Source organism: Dendrobates tinctorius, unplaced genomic scaffold (genome assembly GCF_039654945.1).
Source record: "Dendrobates tinctorius isolate UK_male_01 unplaced genomic scaffold, ASM3965494v1 ptg000154l, whole genome shotgun sequence".
NCBI lineage: Eukaryota > Metazoa > Chordata > Amphibia > Anura > Dendrobatidae > Dendrobates > Dendrobates tinctorius.
Genome location: NW_027361821.1, coordinates 18,800,840 through 18,824,160, shown reverse-complemented (window position 1 = coordinate 18,824,160; position 23,321 = coordinate 18,800,840). Strand labels below are relative to the sequence as shown.

General features: G+C 43.2%; 1 pseudogene; it reads right to left on the bottom strand.

Moving 5' to 3' along the window:
* Positions 1 to 2,686: 2,686 nt before the first annotated feature.
* On the bottom strand, positions 2,687 to 3,655 carry LOC141050872 (small ribosomal subunit protein uS17-like; annotated as a pseudogene).
* Between the last annotated feature and the right edge of the window lie 19,666 nt (positions 3,656 to 23,321).

The window sequence follows — 23,321 nt, the reverse complement described above, 5'->3', positions numbered from 1 at the left end:
CTACATACATGCTACATACATACTGCATGCTACATACATACTACATGCTACATACATACCACATATATACTACATACATACAATACATTCATACAATACATACATAGACATACAGTACATATAACATAGAGTAACATACTTACCAATACTTGTCACATTGTTCCCCGAAGCCATTGTCTTTCCGGAATAAATATTAACATAACAAACCACAAAAATACTCACCCACGATCCGAAGCAGTCCACGAGTGTGTCCCACGACGATCTTGGGTAGAGAACGGCAGCATCAGATGATGCTGCCGTTCTCTACGGGCTGCAGGAATCCAATGACGGAAGGTAGGTATCCTTCCGCACTGTATTCCTCCGCCACTTAAAAAAAAAAAAAAAGTCCCTAGTCTCACTTTATGCCATTGCTGTGTGGGAAATTCCCACACAGCAATGGCATAAAGTGAGACTAGGGACTTTTTTTTTTTTTAAGTGGCGGAGGAATACAGTGCGGAAGGATACCTACCTTCCGTCATTGGATTCCTGCAGCCCGTAGAGAACGGCAGCATCATCTGATGCTGCCGTTCTCTACCCAAGATCGTCGTGGGACACACTCGTGGACTGCTTCGGATCGTGGGTGAGTATTTTTGTGGTTTGTTATGTTAATATTTATTCCGGAAAGACAATGGCTTCGGGGAACAATGTGACAAGTATTGGTAAGTATGTTACTCTATGTTATATGTACTGTATGTCTATGTATGTATTGTATGAATGTATTGTATGTATGTAGTATATATGTAGTATGTATGTAGCATGTAGTATGTATGTAGTATGTATGTAGCATGTAGTATGTATGTAGCATGCATGTAGTATGTATGTAGCATGCATGTAGTATATATGTGTTATGTATGTGGTATGTATGTAGCATGCATGTAGCATGCATGTAGTATGTATGTAGTATGTATGTAGTATATATGTAGTATGTATGTAGCATGTAGTATGTATGTAGTATGTATGTAGCATGCATGTAGCATGCAGTATGTATGTAGCATGCATGTAGTATATATGTAGTATGTATGTAGCATGTAGTATGTAGCATGCATGTAGTATATATGTAGTATGTAGCATGTAGTATGTATGTAGCATGCATGTAGTATATATGTGTTATGTATGTAGCATGTAGCATGCATGTAGCATGCATGTAGTATGTATGTAGTATATATGTGGTATGTATGTAGCATGCAGTATGTATGTAGCATGCATGTAGTATATATGTAGTATGTATGTTGCATGTAGTATGAATGTAGCATGTATGTAGTATGTAGTATGAATGTAGCATGTATGTAGTATGCATGTTGTATGTATGTAGCATGTAATTTTTTTTTTTTTTTTTTACATTTAACACATTAGCCGGATGATGGGACTACTACTGTCCCATCATTGGCTAATGTGTCAATCACTGTCATGGTAGCAGGCATCGCCCGATGGGACTTGTAGTCCCATCGGACGATGCCTGCACAGACCCCCGGAGCCTGCACAGACCACCGGCAGGCCGGCACAGCCCCCCGGCAGGCCGGCACAGCCCCCCGGAGCCTGCACAGCCCCCCGGCAGGCCTGCACAGCCCCCCGGCAGGCCGGCACAGCCCCCCGGCAGGCCGGCACAGCCCCCCGGAGCCTGCACAGACCACCGGCAGGCCGGCACAGACCACCGGAGCCTGCACAGACCCCCTGGCAGGCCGGCACAGCCCCCCGAAAGGCCCGTACAGACCCCAGAGAGGCTGTACAAGGGCAGGAAAGGGTTTTTCTTATTCCGATACCGGAAGTCCCATAGACTTGAATGGGACTTCCGGTATCGGAATCAGCGATACCGATACTTTTTTTAAAGATCGGCCGATACCATCCGATACGATACTTTGAAGTATCGGACGGTATCGCTCAACTCTATTCATCATACAAGCAATAATTAAAATGTTTTAAGATGATTATAAACAGGGGCGGGAGGGCGGGAAATGCTTCCTCCTGTTCATCCTGTGCAAGAAAGAGGGAGAGACACGGATTTCCTGTTCTATATAAGCCCCACCCTCCTCACAGTAACCCACCAGGCACAGACATACTGTGCTTCTTACTCTGAAAGCAACATCACTCTTGCACACCACTATATCAACAAAGCTGCAGGAGTAAAGGTCCACCCATCCCCAAGTCATGTCCTCCTCCGCCTATGGCTCCAGTGGTTTCTTGAAATGAGTATTTAAAAAAAATAATAATCTTTCATTAAAAATGCAGCTTAATACTATTTGACCCCCAAAGAAAACAATTAATTATTCAACTGTACAATAAAAACAGGAGGTGTGAATGGGACCGTATTTGTGTACCTTGTATATGAAGTTGGAGTCACAGTTGTAATCTGTATCAGAATAAAGCTTCATTCAGATATCAGTGATTTTTCTTGTATACAAAAAATGTTTGAAAAGAATGGGTGAAAAACACGTATAAATATCGCATGTGGTGAATGGACATCTGAATAGTGTCTAAACCTCATGAAGGAAAAATATATATCTTTGTATCATGTTAGTCAGTAGATAGAAGTATATTAAAAGTTTAGAGTCCTCAGTTGTTGATACCTTTTAATGGCTAACTGAAAAGATGGTAATAAATTGCAAGCTTTCCAGACTACTCAGGTCTCTTCATTTTTTCTTCAATTTTTTTATTTTTTTTTTATTTTATTTTTGGTTTCAGATGTTTTTGTTACGTTTAGAATGTTGAAACTAACAGTTTTGTTGAGAGGACGGCACTCTATAACGGTGACAATATCTCCAATCTGGACATCCTGGAAATAGGGGGATAGATGCACAGACATGTTCTTGTGGTGTTTCTCAAACCGGTTGTACTTGCTGTTCTAGTGCAAGTAGTCCTGGTGGATGACAATTGTGCACTGCATCTTCATCTTGGTGCCCATTCCGGTCGGAACGCGACCACGAATGTAGACGTTACCAGTGAAGGGACATTTCTTGTCAATGTATGTGCCCTTAGGCCTGTTTCACACTTCCGTTTTTGACCATCACTCAAAATCTGCCGTTTTTGCAAAAAAACGGATCCGCCATTTTTTTTGACGGATCCGTTTTTTTCCCCATTGACTTGCATTACCGGCGGATCTTGACGGATGGCCATCCGTTGGATCCGTTTTTTTGAGGATCCGTCAATTTTTTTGCGTCCGCCGAGATGCCTGGATGGACCATGTAACGTTTTTTGCAGTGAAGGATCCGCATTTTTATACAGCGCATGCCCGGAGGAATGAAGTCCGGAGGAAATTTAACCCTGAAATCATTTCTGGCAGAAGAAAAAATCTCTCTCTCTCTCCCTCCTTTCCGGGCAGCGGTTCCTCTAAAATTCTTCATTCGGCGGAGCCGTCAAAAAAACGGATCCGGTGTCATCCGTTCTCATCAGTTAGGAACGGATCCGCTTTTCCGCCTTTTTGGCGGATTTTAACTGACGCAAAAAACTGAAGTGTGAAACAGGCCTTACTTGCCTCTTTGGGCGTCTTGAATCCCAGACCAACATTCTTGTAATAGAAGGGTAGCTTCTCTTTGCCGGTCTCCCTAAGAAGCACACGCTTCTTTTTCTAGAAGATAGTCGGCTGCTTCTGATAAGCTTTATCAGTATGGATATCAGTCATCTTGGCCTGCTAGGTGGAAAAAAAAAAAACTAAAAACCTAAAAATGTAATGAAGGCACACAATTTCTAGCATTTGTCCACATATTAGGCCGGGGTCACACTAGCGAGGAATGCGGACGAGTGAGAGGCGCTAAAAGCACGCATTACACACGGACAAATGATTCTCTATGGGTTTGCTCCCAACAGCCGTATATTTCTCGGGCGTATTCTACGGTCCGTGCCAATCGCAGCATGCTGCGATTGTCAGCGTACTACGCCCGTAATACGCCAATGCAAGTCTATGGGTGCGCAAAAAATACGCATTACACACGGACCACACATGTGACTTGCGAGAAATATGCACCCGGTGTCATTTAGAAAAGCCGGCAATTCAGTGCGCTATACAGTAAACTCACACTGACAGGTTTAATAAAGAAAGGAAGAATAGATATATACACAATAGAATACATATATATATATATACATACATGTCATTGTGACAAACATATATATATTTATATTTCACAGAGATCTTCATAGCAGAATAGCCGCTAATTCAATTGCCGGCTTCTATCAAATCCTTCCCCAACCCGACATGAAATGACACATGGTTTACATTCAGTAAACCATTTCATTTCATGTTTTTTATATGTCCTTGACTAATAATTAGATGCGGGTTTGTGTGCAAAATTTGGGAGTTGTAGTTGTTATTTTAAGGGGTTAATTCGTTGTTAAAAAATGCGTGGGCTTCCCTTTGCCCTATATTGGTGGCGAGTGGGTTAATCTAACAAAGGGTTAATGTCACCATTGGATTGTAAGGTGACATTAACCCTTTGTTAGATTAACCCATTTGCCACCGCTACAGGGCAATGGAAAGCCCATGCATTTTTTAACAATGAATTAACCCCTTTAAATAACAACTACAACTCCCAAATTTTGCACACAAACCCGCATCTAATTATTAGTCAAGGACATATAAAAAAACATGAAATGAAATGGTTTACTGAATGTAAACCATGTGTCATTTCATGTCGGGTTGGGGAAGGATTTGATAGAAGCCGGCAATTGAATTAGCGGCTATTCTGCTATGAAGAACTCTGTGAAATATAAATATATATATTTATATTTGTGTCTCAATGACTTGTGGGTATATATATATATATATTGTGGTGTAGTGACCACTATGTCAGCTAGGGGGCGCTGTGTGGGTGTCCCAGGACGGGTGTACAGGCACATTCAGTGTGGTAACAGGAGCAGGGTCCTAAATGACCATTATGGGTCTCAAGGTGGGTGGCCTTGGGATGCAGGCTCCAGGGTGTATTGATCAGCAGAGGTACTGCTGATATTTCTGTTACACTGTGTCAGGGAAGCCTGTGTGTGTCTATGTGCAATACAACCTTTAGTGATGTCATAGCCAGGTGAGCACCTGTGGGTGTGGTTACAGGGCTATGTAATTGAGGTGTTTGGCACATAGGAGAAAGTGTGAGGGAGTCTGTCAGCGTGTGGACAGACTTCCATGTGTTCAGGTGGGACACTACAGAGAGCTGTATATGGGGAGGACTACACCTCCCAGCATGTGCTGAGACTCTTGGTCTGAGTCTCCAACCATGGACATTTGTGTTCTTTGGCCTAAGCTAGAGGCTATTTTGGTAATGTGCTGCCTTGTGGGTTTATGATGCAAATAAACCTCATGAACTTTGGGAAGAACCTGTCGCATATTTGTCTCCCGCTGCACCTAAGCGAGTCGAATCCCTACAATTGGTGGAGAATGCGGGCAGCGATTCCCAGAAGCACGTGTGGCAGTGCTAGCGATTCTGAGCCAGGAGAGCAGACAGTCTGACAACCGTGAGTAATACTGACCGAGGTCAGAGAAAATGACTATTAATATTTGTGGGATACCTCTGGGGAGAAGAGGCGTCCAGGAACCTGTGTGGCCGACAGATAACAGACAGGAGTCCGTGTTGCAGTGACCAGGGTCAGTGAGAGACTGTGTTCCTGGAGGGGTCAGTGAGCAAGGTCCTGGAGGGTCAGTGTTGGGAGGTTCTGAGAGAGGAATCGGATCCCTGGAACACGTGATATGACGTTGGACCTGGTGAGGCGTGTGTTGGGCAGTCTCAGGCGGAGATGGATGTCCTGAAGAGCACCCGCTGAGCCCCTGGACCTGGTGAGGCCGGTGTGTTGGGAGACCCTGGGAGGAGGGTCGGCTCCCTGAATAGCACCCGGTGTGCCCTGTGTGTTGGACGTTCTCAGGTGGAGACGGTACATCCTGAGTGGCACACGAACAGGACACGTGAGAGACTGTGCATGTGTTTTTTTTTTCCTTTTCCTCGTTTTCTCTGCAAAAACCTGAAGGTGCTTGCTGTGGTGAGGGCGTCACGAAGGTCTCGCAGCACAGGGACCTGGTGTTTTTCCTCTTTGAGCATTGGTAGCAGACGCTGGCTGTCTTCACCATCCTGCTGCAGCTTTATTACATATGTCTAAGCGGATACAGTAGTTGTGGCTTTACACAACTATAAAGGGTGAGTACCCTGTATTATGTCGTGATACCCATTATTCCTGCATTGGTAAGGCCCTATGGGAGCGCTTTTGTGTTTTATTTATCTTTGAGGGTGACAAGTGGCTTCCTGTGGATTGGCGGGTCCACGAAGACGACGCAGCAGGTGCTGCAGAGACACCAGCAGCTGCTTGTGAGCGACGGCAGGAGCTGGGGCAGTGCCAGAAGGAATTGGTGCGGTGTCGTGCTTAAAGAGCCAGTACCAGAAAAAGGCATAAACTGTACTGTGTGAACTGTGGCCTAAGAGGTTCTGCAGGACAGACATGGGGAGATCCCGAAAAGGGGTGGAGTCCCAAAAGGGGGCGGTGGCCCAAATCGGGGTGGTAGCCCGAAAAGGGGTGGGGTCCCAAAAGGGGGGGTGGCCCAAATTGGGGTGGTAACCCAAAAAGGGGTGGAGTCCCAGGAGGTGGCGGCAACCCAAAGCGGGGTGGTGGTCCAGAAAGGGGCCAAGTTTGAAGAAGTGACAGCACTGGGTGACTCAGTAGGTACGTCTGGAGTACCGCAGTGTATGTGCAGGTCTTTTTCAAAATGTGGAATATCCTTTCCAGGGAGTAATGACGGGCCACAGATGTGTACAGTAATGCTGCACCGGGAAGAAGCCTTTGGTCGGCTGGACTCAGAGAGTCAGGTGACTCTGACAGGAACTCCTCTCGCTTTCTCTCTGACCGAGAAAAACGTCAGGGTTCGCTGTAAACACGGGGTCACGGTGAACTACGCAGTAGACAGAGTAGTGTTTGAGGGGACCAAGGGTGGTGAGTGCCAAGGTGGAGGGATACCAAGGGACTTAGTCTATGCCTGGGAGAGGGGCCGGGACTTTGTTTTGTTTGATGACGTTTGGTCGGACGATGGAGATGCTTCGACTGTGGGGCCAGCGGACACTGAGACAGTGACGGCTCCTGGCGTGGACAGGTCAGAGGTAGAACTGACCGGAAGAAGGGCATCTGCCCAACTTATGGACCTGATGTCTCGTGATAAGACAGATGGTGGGCTGGGAGATGAGACGACTGGACTAGACACATTGGTGCTGGACGGTAACTGGAGGGTTCACTCGACTGGTGTGACTGACCCAGTGGTACCCTTTGATATAATTAAAGAGGTAGTGGTGAGACACGTGCTGGCCAAAAGAGAACAAGATCGTGAAATACAGCTGATAAAGGAGACTGTAACAGAACATGTCGAACGGGAAAGAGTTCTAAGGCAAGCAGCTGAGCACAGAGTGGATGAGCTGGAGAAGGAAGTCTCTGAGCTCAGAGGTCACCTGTCAGCGTGTAAAACCATGAACAAGACCCTGTTGGAAGATATGGAGGTGCTCAGAGAGGCCCAAGAGAAGCATCAACAGGAGATTCTCAGGAGAGAGGATCAGCGTCGCTACCTGGCAGAGGAGCGAGATAAAGTTCTGCAAGAACTCAGTGGCGTAGTAAAAGGTCTTCTGCGGGAGAAGAAGTGGATGGCCGAAGACGTACAGCGGCTGTGCCCGACTGATAGCAAGGCAGAACTGCCAAAGCCCATCTTGGAAAAGGGTCCTGAGGACTGTAAATCTCAGGAAGATGGTGAGCCAAGAGCTGCACAAGACAGTCACCTGGTCTTGGCAGATACCTTGAGGGAAGCGTCCGTGGGGAACCCAGAGCCATCTGTCCAGGAGGAGAGCAAGTCCATGACCTTCAAGTGCGTGATGGAGGTACCTGAAGACGTGCGAGAAGCGTGTGCCAGCGAAGGTGTGCATGAGACCTTTAAGAAGGCAGTAAAGGCCTATAGTGTGAGCTGGGCACCAGAAACAGACGAGTTGGTGATACTGGCAGAAACGGAAGACACAGATAGAAGGGTGGCTGTCCTGAAGGAGATGCATCTACAATGTCTCCGCACGAAACAGATGCTCGTGGAGCGTAAAAGGAAAGCCACTAGATGTCTGGAGCTTGCAAGGGAGGCTCAAAGTCGGCTGGACTTTGTGGAAGACATAATTCCGGTACCCAGAAATCTGGTGGGGAAAGTCGTTGGCAGACTTGGAAAGGTGATGCAGGAGATGGTGAATCGATCCAGTGTGAAGAGAGTGAGGATCCCACCTGCTGGTGAAATCCAAATCGTTGTTGAAGATGACATGGTTCCTGTCATTGTGGTTGGTTCGGTGGAAAGCATTGGGAAACTTTGCATGCTCCTGGAATATCGGGTAGCGTACCTGAAGGAGATTGAGCAGCTAAGACAGGATCGACTGCAGATGAATGAGCAGATAGAGAACGTCAGGTGGCGTCCACCTCCAACCCAAGGTGTAAGGACCCGAAGGGATCCTCCAAGGAATGAAAGAACAGGTAGTCGAAGGCAAGAACGTCAAGAGTCTGCATGTGGCCGTTCTAATCTTAGTAACATAGGCACGAGACTCGGTGGTGGACATAGCGACAGAGGGTCAGACTCAGACCAGCCAGTTGGCCCAGCTGGATGTGGGACTCATGACCGTGCGAACTGGGAGAGCCAGCCAGTGAGAGAAAGGTCAGGTGACGGAGCTCACTGCAGACAGGTGGAGAATAAAGAGTGTCTGGTCACACTGACGGACGTTGACGGGAAGGCCAAAGCCCAAGGCCGAGATACTGACCGCTGGGGGCGGGGGAGGCCTAACGTAAATATGATGCAGTATGACTACCGAAACAGACGCAGATGGTCCTCTCGACTTGTAGGGCAAGGTGACATGGGTGCCAGGTCTCAAGATCCCTGGGTGATGTCATGTGTTCAACCCCACAAGTTTGAACAGAGGGGGGAGGTATGTGGTGTAGTGACCACTATGTCAGCTAGGGGGCGCTGTGTGGGTGTCCCAGGACGGGTGTACAGGCACATTCAGTGTGGTAACAGGAGCATGGTCCTAAATGACCATTATGGGTCTCAAGGTGGGTGGCCTTGGGATGCAGGCTCCAGGGTGTATTGATCAGCAGAGGTACTGCTATTTCTGTTACACTGTGTCAGGGAAGCCTGTGTGTGTCTATGTGCAATACAACCTTTAGTGATGTCATAGCCAGGTGAGCACCTGTGGGTGTGGTTACAGGGCTATGTAATTGAGGTGTTTTGCACATAGGAGAAAGTGTGAGGGAGTCTGTCAGCGTGTGGACAGACTTCCAGGTGTTCAGGTGGGACACTACAGAGAGTTGTATATGGGGAGGACTACACCTCCCAGCATGTGCTGAGACTCTCGGTCTGAGTCTCCAACCATGGACATTTGTGTTCTTTGGCCTAAGCTAGAGGCTATTTTGGTAATGTGCTGCCTTGTGGGTTTATGATGCAAATAAACCTCATGAACTTTGGGAAGAACCTGTCGCATATTTGTCTCCCGCTGCACCTAAGCGAGTCAAATCCCTACAATATATATATGCATTCTATGTGTCTATATCTATTATTTCGTTTCTGTTATAAACCCTGTCATAGGGCTCCATTATATGTCCATTTTGCAAGGCAGCGAAAAAATCTCGCCATACGGATTGCATACGGATACCATACGGATTACATACGGATGCAGACATGCGCAAAATACGCAACCGCACCTTGCTTACGGATGACATACGGAGCACTATTTAGGGGTCATTCATCCGTATTACGTCTGTAAACTACGGACCGTATTTTGCGCCGGTTAGTGTGACCCCGGCCTCACTCTACAGAACAGTGATGTGCATACCTGTGGTTGCACAAGGCTGGAAGGTACAGGTTGTAACTGAGCAGAAGTACAATTATTCTCTCATGAAGATGTGTGCTCAGGTAAGAAAAACTAAAATACCACAAGTCAGTCCAGGCCAAATAAGAGCACATTTACATATGTTCTCACGATTTTGCAGTGACTTTTAGAAAGTCATAATGTTCCTCAGCAGAGTATTTAAGGATAAAAGTAGCTCTACTGCTAACATGGGGTAAATACACACTTGATGCCTGGGGCAGCAACACTAATAAATACAAAGTGTATTGAAAAAGTATTAATGAGCACACCATGTACGGTTATGAAGAAAATAAATGAATGTAAACTTGCCGAAACCTCGATAGTGAATTCTTTCTAAAATATCACAGCTGTTATTATAATTTTCAGAATTAGCTGGGAGAAAAAACTTTAGTTGATTTCTCCTCTTTGTTGCTATGGTGCAAAATGCTAGAGAAATACCGTAGTTATTTTTGTGACTGTCGCTGACTTCTGAGCTATATGTTTTACAGTTTTATCATTGCTGACTAACAACAAATGTAACCTCCCCTGGAATAACCTTAAATAATAAAGGACTAATCTGCCCCTGCCGCTTGGAGATGTTATATTGCATTATAACACAGGAAACTGAGAATATTTGATACCGCACCTGAATTATCATATTATCTACGACCTCAATTCCAAAAAAGTTGTGACGCTGTGTAAAATGTAAAGAGAACAAGAATGCAGACATTTGGAAATCACCACCATATATAATTCACGGCAGACCATAGAACTGATATCAGAAGGTCAAGATTGCATATTTTTCCATTTCATTTGAAAAAATTATTTCATTTTATAACTGATGGCGGCAACACATCTCACAAAAGTAGGGACAGGGCCGTATCTACCATTGTGCTGCATCCCCTCTTCTCTTCACAATAGTCTGTACACATCTGGGACCTGAGGAAACCAATTGGTTACAGTTTTTGGAGACGAATGTCCCATTCTTGTCGATGTAGTATTCTCGCTGCTCCACAGCTCTGGGTCTTTGTCAGATTTTTTGTTCCATAACTGTTTTCTGTTGGTGAAGGATCTGGACTACAGACAGCCTGGTCATCATCATCATCTTCTGGGAAACCATGCTGTTGTGATGGATGCACTATGTGATTTAGCATTGTCAGGCTGAGATGTACAAGGCCTTTCCCTGAAATAGACAGTGTCTGGATGGGAGTATTTTTAAACATATCAATTTATTAAATAAATCACAAATGTTTAGGCTATGTTCCCACGTAACGTTTCTGAAGCAGAAGTCTCCTCTCCCCAAGACCCTGGGTACCATCCGCACATGAAGCGCTCACTTTACGCATGGTGAGGGCATAGCCACATGCGTAAAGTGAGCATTTCAATGCAATCCTATGGCGGCGGAATCGCCGCAATTCCGCAGAATTAATGGACATGCTGCAGATTTTACCGATATGCGATTCCGCAGTGGAAAAATCTGCAGCATTGGCACAGCAACTGCGGAATCCCATAGGATTGAATGGGAATGCATTTTTTAAGCTTTTCCGCAGTGGCAAAAATGCGGCGGAAACGCTTAAAAAACGCAACGTGGGCACACAGCCTTATTATTCCAGCCTTTTGTTAACCCTGTCCCAACTGTTTTGAGATGTGTTGCTTCCATCGATTTCTAAATTCATTTTTTGTTTTGAACAAATGGACAAATGTCCAACTTGCCCCTTCTGATGTGTATTCTGTAATAAGCATGTTAAAGCTATAAGAGATTTCCAAATAATTACATTCTGGTTTTCTTTACATTTTACATAACGTCCAATTTTTTTGGGAATTATGGTTCTAAATCATGTGATGTTATGCTTAGATTGATCAGCACTTTTTAGGCTGGGCTCAGACAAGTGTATGCAAAGTACCGTATTCAGTTTTTCATCCAGAAAAAAAACAGATTCATTCTCATCCATATCCCATCTGTATGCCCATTTTTACAGTTGTATGACAACAGTATAGCATCCGTTTTTTATATCCATAATTAAATAAATAATGAAAGGCGATATACAGTTTTCTATGTTCCTAATTCCACCCTGCTGAGGAACATGCCACTTAGGAAACAAGGTTATATCAGCAGAAACCTTTGAGAAACCAATCACATTTGGTGTGACTAGGTTGTACCCAATTTTGATTAAAGGATCTAGGTTTATACAATTCACCTATTTTTGCCTATAAGCTTGCCATTATATTGTTTGCCTATAAACTTGCCATTATAATAATAATAATAATCTTTATTTATATAGCGCCAACATATTCCGCAGCGCTTTACAGTTTTAACAGTTTCAAAACACAAGTCATAAGTAACAACGTTAACAATACAATAATTAAAGCAAAATAAGACGAAATAAGACGACCCTGCTCGTGAGAGCTTACAATCTACCACGAGGTGAGGGAGATACAAAGTACAGGGGTGTATTTACAATGATGTATTTACAATGAAGGTCCAGCCATCTTGAGGGAGTGAAGGATGGATGGAGATAGTGAATGAGCTACACACACACACTTACACATAGAATGACTTTTATTAGTGAACGTGATAAGCCGCTCTGAACAAATGTGTTTTGAGGAAGCGCCTAAAACTATGCAAATTGTGGTTAGTCCTAATTTCTTGGGGTAGAGCATTCCAGAGGATAGGAGCAGCGCGGGAGAAGTCTTGGAGTTGGGAGTGGGAGGTACGGATTAGTGCAGAGGTTAGTGGAAAGTCGTTTGCATTATATTGTTTGCCTATAAGCTTGCCATTATATTGTGGCCCACCTAACTTACTGTAGTTCTTCACAGCAAACTCCACAACAGTGCCTCCTAAAGGGGTTGCATCACCTACTGTATGGATCCTATTGATAGGTCTTAATACATGGCACCAAGCCTTTAATCCCTGAAGTATTAAGTGCCCTCAGCAGTGAGATCACCCTCACGCTTTTCAGGTCACCTCTGTTGTACTTAAAAGGAATCTGTCACCCCTTTTTTGAGATATCATATAATGATATCATTCAATTGTGTGTCACATAAGGATTCTCTTAGTACTTTTGCTTCCCCCTGACCCCACACCTTTCATGCATAAATACCTTTATTATATCGGTTCAGATGTATGTAAACTGCTGCAGTCCGGTCCGATGGGCGGGGCTTATTCACCTGCTCCCCCCGTCTTGCTCTATGCATTTCTTTTTGCGTAGAGCAAGACAGGGAGGGGGGAGCAGGTGAATAAGCCCCGCCCATCAGACCAGACTGTGGCAGTTTACATACATCTGAACCGATATAAAAAAGGTATTTATGTATGAAAGGTGCGGGGTCAGGGGGAAGCAAAAGTACTAAGAGAATCCTTATGTGACACACAATTGAATGATATCATTATATGATATCGCAAAAAAGGGGTGACAGATTCCCTTTAACATTACATGCAAACCCTGACTCTAACATTGGGTATTATAGTGAGGGCAGAATACAGCCTCCATCCCAAGTGGTGGACAAACATTTTGTATTTTTTTGTTTTATTCCCCCCCCAAAAAAAACAATTAGCTTTAATATCTACATTGTTTGATATTCACAAATTGTCTAGTATATGTGGCCAGATGGGCCTCATTAAATCATTAAAGGGGTATTCTCATGTTATTAAATTGCTTTAATTAGTTGATTGAACAGAATGAAAATAAGCCAGTTTTCAATTACCTTCCCTTTTGTACCCACAGATATTCTCCTGCTGCGAATGCTTTTATCTTACATAATGTACGACTTGTTTCCATAGAGCTTGGCCTCCAGACCCTGGCTGAGAGTGTGCATTCCAGGAGAGGAGCAGTTAGCTGCTCATCTCCATTCCTCTTCCTCTCAGCTAATGACAGGTTTCTTTATCAGTCCTGGTCAATCAAAATCCATCTGCCCCCACCCCCAACATTGGTAGCTTCCTGAGCAGTTTTCCCAATCACAGCTCTCATTTTTTGTTCAAATATCTTTATGACACAATTTGGACATTTTTTTCTTCTGAATGATACTTAAAAAATGACTAAAATAGCAGAGGGAAGCTGTCGTTAGGCACAGACTGATAGCCAAGCAAATATTTCAGACTGAGGAGATTAATAAATAACCCAGAAAAATACAATTTAAGTTACCCGGGTTCTATTATCTCAAGTTTTTAATTAAAGAGTAACTAACTATAGCAAGTTTTTACAAAACAGCAAGTTGACACTTAATATATTACATCAAAAGAAAACTGGAGTATAGCGCTAGTATGAATGCATGCTCATTGTATGGGACGGCAAATAGTACTTTTGAACAAAAGATGTACCGTATATAATTAGCAAATTATTCAGTTGGGATTTAATGATTTTGTTTGGGGATGTTAAAGATGAGACTAAAGGTTCACACACATGACTGCATCATGGATATGTGGTGTACTAATCCATAATTGCCAGTTCCTTTCTTTGACTTGCTACATGGGATACTATGAATTATGCCTTAATCAGAAGTCCGATTTTTCCAAGTTTGAGAAAAATAGAGCAATTTTTTCGGATCAGACTTTGATCACTGTGTGATCCGAGAGTCATAAGCTTTTTCTCATACGTGGAGAAAAAAAAAATTCTGCACGATGTCACCCGAGTGTGATTTAATTTTTCCACGACCACGTAAAAATGCATTGCAGATTTTGATCGGACCTTTGGATCAATATCGGACATGTCTCTGTGATTGTCCGTGGACATGTAAATGGCCCCAAAGACTATAGGTACTGTCACACTAAGCGATATCGCTAGCAATATTGCTGTAACTTGTGACGTTATAGCAATATTGCTAGCGACATCGCTGTGTCTGATTCTTACCTACGACCTGCTCCCCCGCTGATCGCGCGAGAACGTTCAGGACCGCTTCTCGTTGTCAGCTTCCTGTGGAGAGACGAGCGACGAGCGTGGAGCCGGGCGGGAGGACGCAGGATCGCCTAGTGTGACAGGTAACTAGCGACCCCCGTCCCCAACGATGTCGCTGGTGAGATCTGCCTGTGTGGCAGCTCACTAGCGACCACTTAGCGATGCACCAGCGATCCTGACCGCGTCATATCGCTGGTCAGGATTGCTGGTACATCGCTAAGTGTGACAGTACCTTATCAGAGGTATGAGTGCTATCTGTAAAAACCACGGATAGCTCTTGTACACAAAAATAGCACATCTGAATGAGGCTTTACGCAGAATATAATTGGTATGAGAAACTATTATTTTAGGTTCAATCACATAGATTCAATTCAGCAATTTAAGCCTCGCTTGTATCAGAAATTACAAATTAACTCTCAGGGAGGGAGTAAATATCTATTATCTGCATCACCAGTGCTGTATGTCAGTGATAGTGCACTAAACTACAGGATCCAGAAGCCATAACCCAAACATTCTGGGCACGCAGATAGTAACGGGATAAGAGATGACTATCAATAATGACTTCCAAGTTCCAAAACCACAGCAAAGGAGACAATTTTCACTTTTGCTCCTTGATATTAGGGTAAAATATTCATCCTCTGGTGGATGATCTTATCAAGTTAATAATCTCTCTCTATTTCTTAGGTAAAGAAAAGAAAAACTGGACACAGCAATATTGAACAGCAGCAGAAATAATGGCTGAATGTTCTATAAACCGTTCAGAAGAAAAACAAGACCCAACAAGTGAGGCGAATCTGAGCAAAACAGGAAAACAGTGATCTCAACCTCATGAAACATCACATTGGTGTCCTTGCTGACCTTTGTCTTAGCTGTTATTCTGGCTTAAAATGTATTGCTTGTTATCTTTAATTCAGATTTGCAGTTGTTTCATAACTTGTTTTTAAAATCCTCGTTAAATGCCTCAGAAATTGCAGGAAGTGAAGTAATTGGGCAATATTTTCTCAAATGTTTTGAAGGACCTTATTTAAACAAAGGAAGCCCTGCTGCCTGCTAAGTCGACACTCGGACAAAAATTGGACAAAAAAAAAGTGTGGAATGTTCTGACTGTTTGTCCACCTTTCTAAAGCTAGATGCAACAGGGAAAATTAATTCATTGTATACCTGCCATTGGAAATAAGTGTCCTTATAAATTGGAAACTATAACCAGTAGATATATTCTTTTGATGTCTAGTATCAGTGGTAACTGCGCTTTCTGTGATTACCACATTTCCGGGTGTAGTTATTTTGGTAAAGGTGTATACAATCTAGTGTCCACTGTATAAAGGTCATCCTGCAATTAGGAGGATTTACATAACTACACTTATAATGAATTTATTTGAAGATCATCTTAAGATATAAAGAATTCAGAAGTGTGCCATAAGTATAGATGTGATCGTCTGTACATGACTTTTCCTGGTACGCTTGTATATTGGAATACATGTACTAGTGACTGATAGTTCAGACTTTGTCAGATATTCTACATAAAACCAAATACAATTAAGACATGTAAACCATAAGATGTGACAGTCTGACCAATAAAGATTTCCATCTAATCTCTGTCCTAATATCCATTATTAACCAATTGTTCTGAATGTTCTTGACGATGATTATTTTATAGAAGATTTATCACCAACTCCGACATACAGTTCTGTGCAAAGTTTTAGGCAGGTATGCAAAAATGCTGCAAAGTAAAATGCTTTAAAAAATAGAAGTGTTAATAGTTTATTTTTATCAATTAACAAATGCAAAGGGACTGAAGAAAACTAAATCAAATCAATATTTTGTGTTTGCTCTGATGCCATTAATATATACACTCACTGGCCACTTTATTAGGTACACCTGTCCAACTGTGTGTTAAGACTTAATTTCTAATCAGCCAATCACATGGCGGCAACTCAGTGCATTTAGGCATGTAGACATGGTCAAGACAATCTCCTGCAGTTCAAACCGAGCATCAGTATGGGGAAGAAAGGTGATTTGAGTGCCTTTGAACGTGGCATGATTGTTGGTGCCAGAAGGGCTGGTCTGAGAATTTCAGAAACTGCTGATCTACTGGGATTTTCACTCACAACCATCTCTAGGGTTTACAGAGAATGGTCCGAAAAAGAAAAAAAAATCCAGTGAGCGGCAGTTCTGTGGCCGGAAATGCCATGTTGATGCCAGAGGTCAGAGGAGAATGGGCAGACTGGTTCGAGCTGATAGAAAGGCAACAGTGACTCAAATTGCCACCCGTTACAACCAAGGTAGGCAGAAGAGCATCTCTGAACGCACAGTGCGTCGAATTTTGAGGCAGATGGGCTACAGCAGCAGAAGACCACACTGGGTACCACTCCTCTCAGCTAAGAACAGGAAACTGAGGCTACAATTTGCACAAGCTCATCGAAATTGGACAGTAGAAGATTGGAAAAACGTTGCCTGGTCTGATGAGTCTCGATTTCTGCTGCGACATTCGGATGGTAGGGTCAGAATTTGGCGTAAACAACATGAAAGCATGGATCCATCCTGCCTTGTATCAACGGTTCAGGCTGGTGGTGGTGGTGTCATGGTGTGGGGAATTTTTTCTGGGCAATCTTTGGGCTCCTTGGTACCAATTGAGCATCGTTGCAACGCCACAGCCTACCTGAGTATTGTTGCTGACCATGTCCATCCCTTTATGACCACAATGTACCCAACATCTGATGGCTACTTTCAGCAGGATAATGCGCCATGTCATAAAGCTCGAATCATCTCAGATTGGTTTCTTGAACATGACAATGAGTTCACTGTACTCAAATGGCCTCCTCAGTCACCAGATCTCAATCCAATAGAGCATCTTTGGGATGTGGTGGAACGGGAGATTCGCATCAGGGATGTGCAGCCGACAAATCTGCGCCAACTGTGTGATGCCATCATGTCAATATGGTCCAAAATCTCTGAGGAATGCTTCCAGCACCTTGTTGAATCTCTGCCATGAAGAATTGAGGCAGTTCTGAAGGCAAAAGGGGGTCCAACCCCTTACTAGCATGGTGTACCTAATAAAGTGGCCAGTGAGTGTATATCAAATATATATTTTTCTATGTACGCTTTCTTTGGCACACAGTCTTTGAAGAAACTCGTGAGGGAGGTTGTTCCAAACATATTGGAGAAACTAACCACTAGAGATGAACAATTACGATAAATTCAAGTCAATTTGAATTCTACTCAAATTTTACTAACTTTTTTTGTAATTCACTTCCTTGCGGATTTAGCAAAATGGCAGATGCTGGCTGTCATTTTTGTGTACCATAATGGGCCATTAAAAGTATAAAAAAAAATTTAAAAATTGTTATATTCACCTCTCAGGCCCATCCATTACTTACAGCGATTGTCTGGTCCTTGACACATCTGCTTCTGACCTCGCGTCACTCATGGTGGAATCTTTGTGCCTCTCGCACTTTGTCAGACATCTGAGTGTCATGGTGCCTGGGAAGGTTCTGCGCATGCACACGGAAGGTAACAGTGCACATGACAATGCCGTTGACCTTCCACACGCTTGTACAAAATCCTCCAGGGGGCGTTATGACACACGAACGTCCGGTATAGTGCAGGTGGACCTAAGATTCCAAATAGAGCTACAGCGGATCAGATGTGGCAAGCACCGGATGGGTGGCGGTGAGTAGCAGAGGGGCCAGAGAGGGCAGTGTCCTGTCTTCAGCTAAATAAACGGGATTCATATAGCTTCAAAAGCAGCTAAACCGCTATACCAGAGTCCAATATGGGAGAATGTAGTTGAATCTGTGGTTTATTGAACGTAGGTATATTGATGGTGAAACTACAAAAAAAATACATGAACACAATCAGTGGTAAGTTCATAAGCATACATATGCAACATACATGTCTGCACTGATAGCTGAGCAGGGAAACTAACTAAGCTGGCTAGTGTGGGAGATAGGAACATATAGCGGGAACATGTCACCTACCGGCGATGCTAACGCAGGGGGAGAAGAGGGATGAGGTGCTTCCAGTATGCAGACTTGATAGAAAATGGCAGACTGAAGAGAAAAAGGGGGCTGGAATAGACCATGGTACTTTGCAAACTTACCCAGAATACATTGGGAATTGGAGGGAAAGAATGCAGGAAATACAATCCATAATAACATGCAGTTATGACTTTGGCCACTAGATGGAGCCAAAAACACTAAACATTAAACTATGGAAATCTGAACATTCTATACATACAGCAATCATTGTATGTTATCAAAATAGACAGTTCAGGAGTCATTAATTATGTCGGAGACAGAACAGGCAGGTTGAGTATAATGATTTCTCGTATTTTTTCCAAACTACTTTTAATTTATCTACGTGTGGCTTAGACATTCTAACATGGCCTGCAGTGTTTTCTGAATTGTCTCGCAATGAGCAAAGCTGGGACCTCACTGGTTGATGATTGCAAAGTGCCTGACAGCAGCGGATCATGATGATTTGTGCACCCAAGTTAATTCAGTGTGGCAGAACTTTCCTGAGACAACCATTAATAAATCAATGATAGCAGCCAAGGTGTGTAAATGCAGAGATTTCTGCTCTGGACGCTGAGATTCAATCTTGAATAAACTGAGATGCTCTGAAAATGTTTCGATTTTTTTCATCATTAACAATTCTAGTAATCCTGTGATTTCCATAGATCCCGACTTTTCCCCATGGGGCTGCAATTTCAATGTTGAGGATTGTATAAAAGCCTAAAAGAAAATATCTGATAATATTTGCCCTTTTAAAAGATGAAAATAGGAATATAATTGTAGAGGACAAAGAGAAAGCCGAGATATGAAACATGTACTTTTCATGTATGTTCACCAAGGAACTGTCTGTGCCACAGATCTTTAGCAAGGCGGAAATCATGGTTCACCACCAAATATAACACAAAATGAAGCACGACTGCATCTGAGCAAACTAGACATTGAGAAACACTTTGGCCTAAAAAATATTCATCCATGAGTACTGAGGGAACTGAGTTCAGAAATTGATAACATCTGTATTACATCTTTGACGCTGTTGGAACAGTCAGTACAACAGAATTGGAAGAAGGCTGATATGACATCATTATTCAACAAGGGTAAGAAGGTGAAACAGTGCAACTACTGTCAGTAACATCAGTAGTATGCAACATTTTTAAGGTATTTTTAGGAGAGTATATATAGGAAAAAAATCTAATAACTGACAACCAGCATGAATTCATGAAAGACAAGTTGTGTCTAACCAACATGTTGGGTTCCTATAAGGTAACTGGCAATCTGTATGTAAGTAATGCGGCTGATGTGATTTATCTCGACTTTGCAAAGACATTTGGTACTCTACCATATAACAGCCTTATACTGAAGCTCCAGATAACTATATGCAGAGGGGAAAAAAAATGGCTAAAAGATAGGAAACAAAGAGTTGGTGTAAATGGTACATTCTCTAAATGGGATAAAGTCAGCAGTAGGGACCTCAAGAGTCTATTCTAGGCCCTATTCTATTTAAAGCCGTTTTCATTTAATAGCATTGTCCCATTTCAACTATTTTTAACCTACAGACTCAGCGATGTATAAAATAACAAAAGTTCCTTATTATTCTTCATGGGTCCAGCACCACGTGTCATCCGGTGGCCAGGTCTTTGTTGATTGACTGCAGCAGTCACATCACATCAACTGCGCTGGAGCCAGTCTCTAAAGGCCCTTTTACATTTAGCGATGCACCAGCGATCCGACCAGCGATCCCACCCGGTCAGGATCGCTGGTGCATCGCTAAATGATCGCTAGTGAGCTTTCATACAGAAAGACCTCACAGCGATGCAGCAGCGACGCAGCGCACGATACTTACCATTCACACACAGCGATCCTGCGTCCTCCCGCCCGCGTCCAGCGTCGCTCGTCGTCACAGCAGGAAGTCTCAGCAGGAAGCGCCCGACGAGAAATGGAGCCGGGCATTCTCGCGCGATCAGCGATGAGCAGCGGGGGAGCCGGTCGCTGGTAAGTATCACACATAGCAATATCGCTAGCAATATCGCTATAACGTCACAAAACCAGTGACGTTTTAGCGATATTGCTAGCGATATCGCTTAGTGTAAAACCCCCTTAAGCTCACTGACTTTGTCAATATATATGGCTCAAGTCACTGAACTCAGTGATTAGCTGTAGTGGTGATATGCACTGTAGTTGTGAACAAAGATTGGAGCTAAGGAGAGTATCAATGTGTTTATTGTTTTAAACCTAGAAAAACTAATGGAAAGTTTATTCAGAGTATTTGAAGCATTTAATGTGCATTTGCAGTGAAATCTGCTTCTAAATCCTAGTAAAAATGAATGAGAACTTAGGCTAAGGCCAGAGGCAGACACAAATAGGGACGTGTCCTGGCCCCTCTGCCATGCCCCACTCATAAACACACATGTACATTGACGTACATATTCACATTTTCTCTGATCCGATTCATCAATACCAGAGCTTGTTTTTTGTGGGGCACCATTCATTTTACCATATAATGCATTGAAAAATATACATGCAGTGTCATGTAAAAGTTTTGGCACCCGTGGTCAAAACTACTGTTATTGCGAACAATTAAGCAAACTGAAGATGAAATGATCTCTAAAGTTAGAGATGACACATTTATTTTGTACTTTAGACAAAAAAAAATTGTCATTTTTTTTTCATTTTAAAAAGGCCAGATGATGTAAATATCCTAGCTTTATAAAATCCCAGCCTCCTCTGTGTGCCAAAAAACAACAGCCATGGGCTCTTCTAAGCAGCTGCCTAGCACTCTGAAAATGAGTATGGCGGAGGCCCCCAAAGCAGGCTATAGGAAGATAGAAAAAGTGTTTTCAAGTTTCCCTTTCCTCATTTTGAAATGTAATTAAGGAATAAAAGTTAACAGGAACAGTGGAGGTAAAAATAAGGACTGGAAGACCAAGCAAAATTTCACTGAGAGCTGCTCTTAGGATTGCTAGAGAGGGAAATCAGAACCCCCGCTTGACCGCAAAAGACCTTCAGAAAAATGTAGCAGACTCTGGAGTTGTGGTACATTGCTCTACTGTACAGAGACACCTGCACAAATATGGCCGTCATAAGAGTCATCAGAAGAAAACCTCTCCTGTATCCTCACCATAAAATTCAACATATGCAAAAGAACATCTAAACAAGTATGTGGACCGATTGGATTAAAATAGAGCTATTTGACCACAATGATGAAAGGTATGTGTGGAGAAGATAGGGTACAGCATTTCTGGAAGAGAACATCTCGCCAACCATTAAAGGGAATCTGTCACCCCATTTTTTGACTATGAGCTGACGGTACCGACATCAGGGGCTTATCTACAGCATTCTGTAATGCTTAAAAAACTGGAGTCTGAACTGAGAAAGTAAGTTATTGTGTATGCACAATGTAAGTGCATATTAATTTTTTATTTTAGGATATTTGTTTTTTGCTTTCTCTGTGTAATGGTCATGTGTTAATATGCACTTACATTGTGCATACACATTAACTTACTTTTCTCAGTTCAGATTCGTTTTTTATTCATTTCAGCGTGCATTCTGTGCATATATGGGTGTGACCGCCCTCTTTCTGAGCTGGGAAAACCATTCTGTCTGGCCTATGCTCTTACTGGTGGTTCAGTCCCTCGATCCTTGTTCACATTCACGTCACTTGACAAGTGGAAAGGTTTTAAATACTAGAGTTAGGACTGTCCTACAAGGGTTGCCGTGACGTGGCGGGATGGCTTGTACATTATTTTGATCAAAATTATGTTTACTAAATACCCTTATTATCATTATTACTTTTATGCATTATTTGCATTTATTTTTTAATTTTAGGGTATTTGTGTTTTTTGTTTTCTCAGCATTCTGTAATGCTGTAGATAAGCCCCCGATGTAACCTGAAAGAGAAAAAAGTTAGGCCGGGGTCACACTAACCGACGCAAAATACGGTCAGTATTTTACATGCGTAATACGGACGAATGGCCCCTAAACAGTGCTCCGTATGTCATCCGTAATCAAGGTGTGGTCGCGTATTTTGCGCATGTAAGCATCCGTATGACGAGATTTTCTCGCAGGCTTGCAAAATGGACATATAATGGAGCCCTATGACAGGGTTTCTAACAGAAACCAAAGAATAGATATAGACACATAGAATGCACATATATATATATATATATGTATTCTATGTGTGTATTATTCTTTTTTTTCCTTTATTAAAACTGTCAGTGTGAGTTTACTGTATAGCGCACTGAATTGCCGGCTTTGCTAAAAGACACCGGGTGCGTATTTCTCGCAAGTCACATGTGTGGTCCGTGTGTAATCCGTATTTTTTCCGCACCCATACACTTGCAGTGGCGTATTACGGGCGTAGTACGCTGACAATCGCAGCATGCTGCGAGTGGCACGGAGCGTAGGATACTGAGGAGAAATATACGGCTGGTGCGAGGGACCCCATAGAGAATCATTGGTCCGTGTGTAATGCGTGCTTTTAGCGCTTCTCACTCGGCTGTATTCCTCGCCAGTGTGACCCCGGCCTCATACTCACCGGAGGGCGGTCCAGTCTTGGTCCGCTGGGTGTT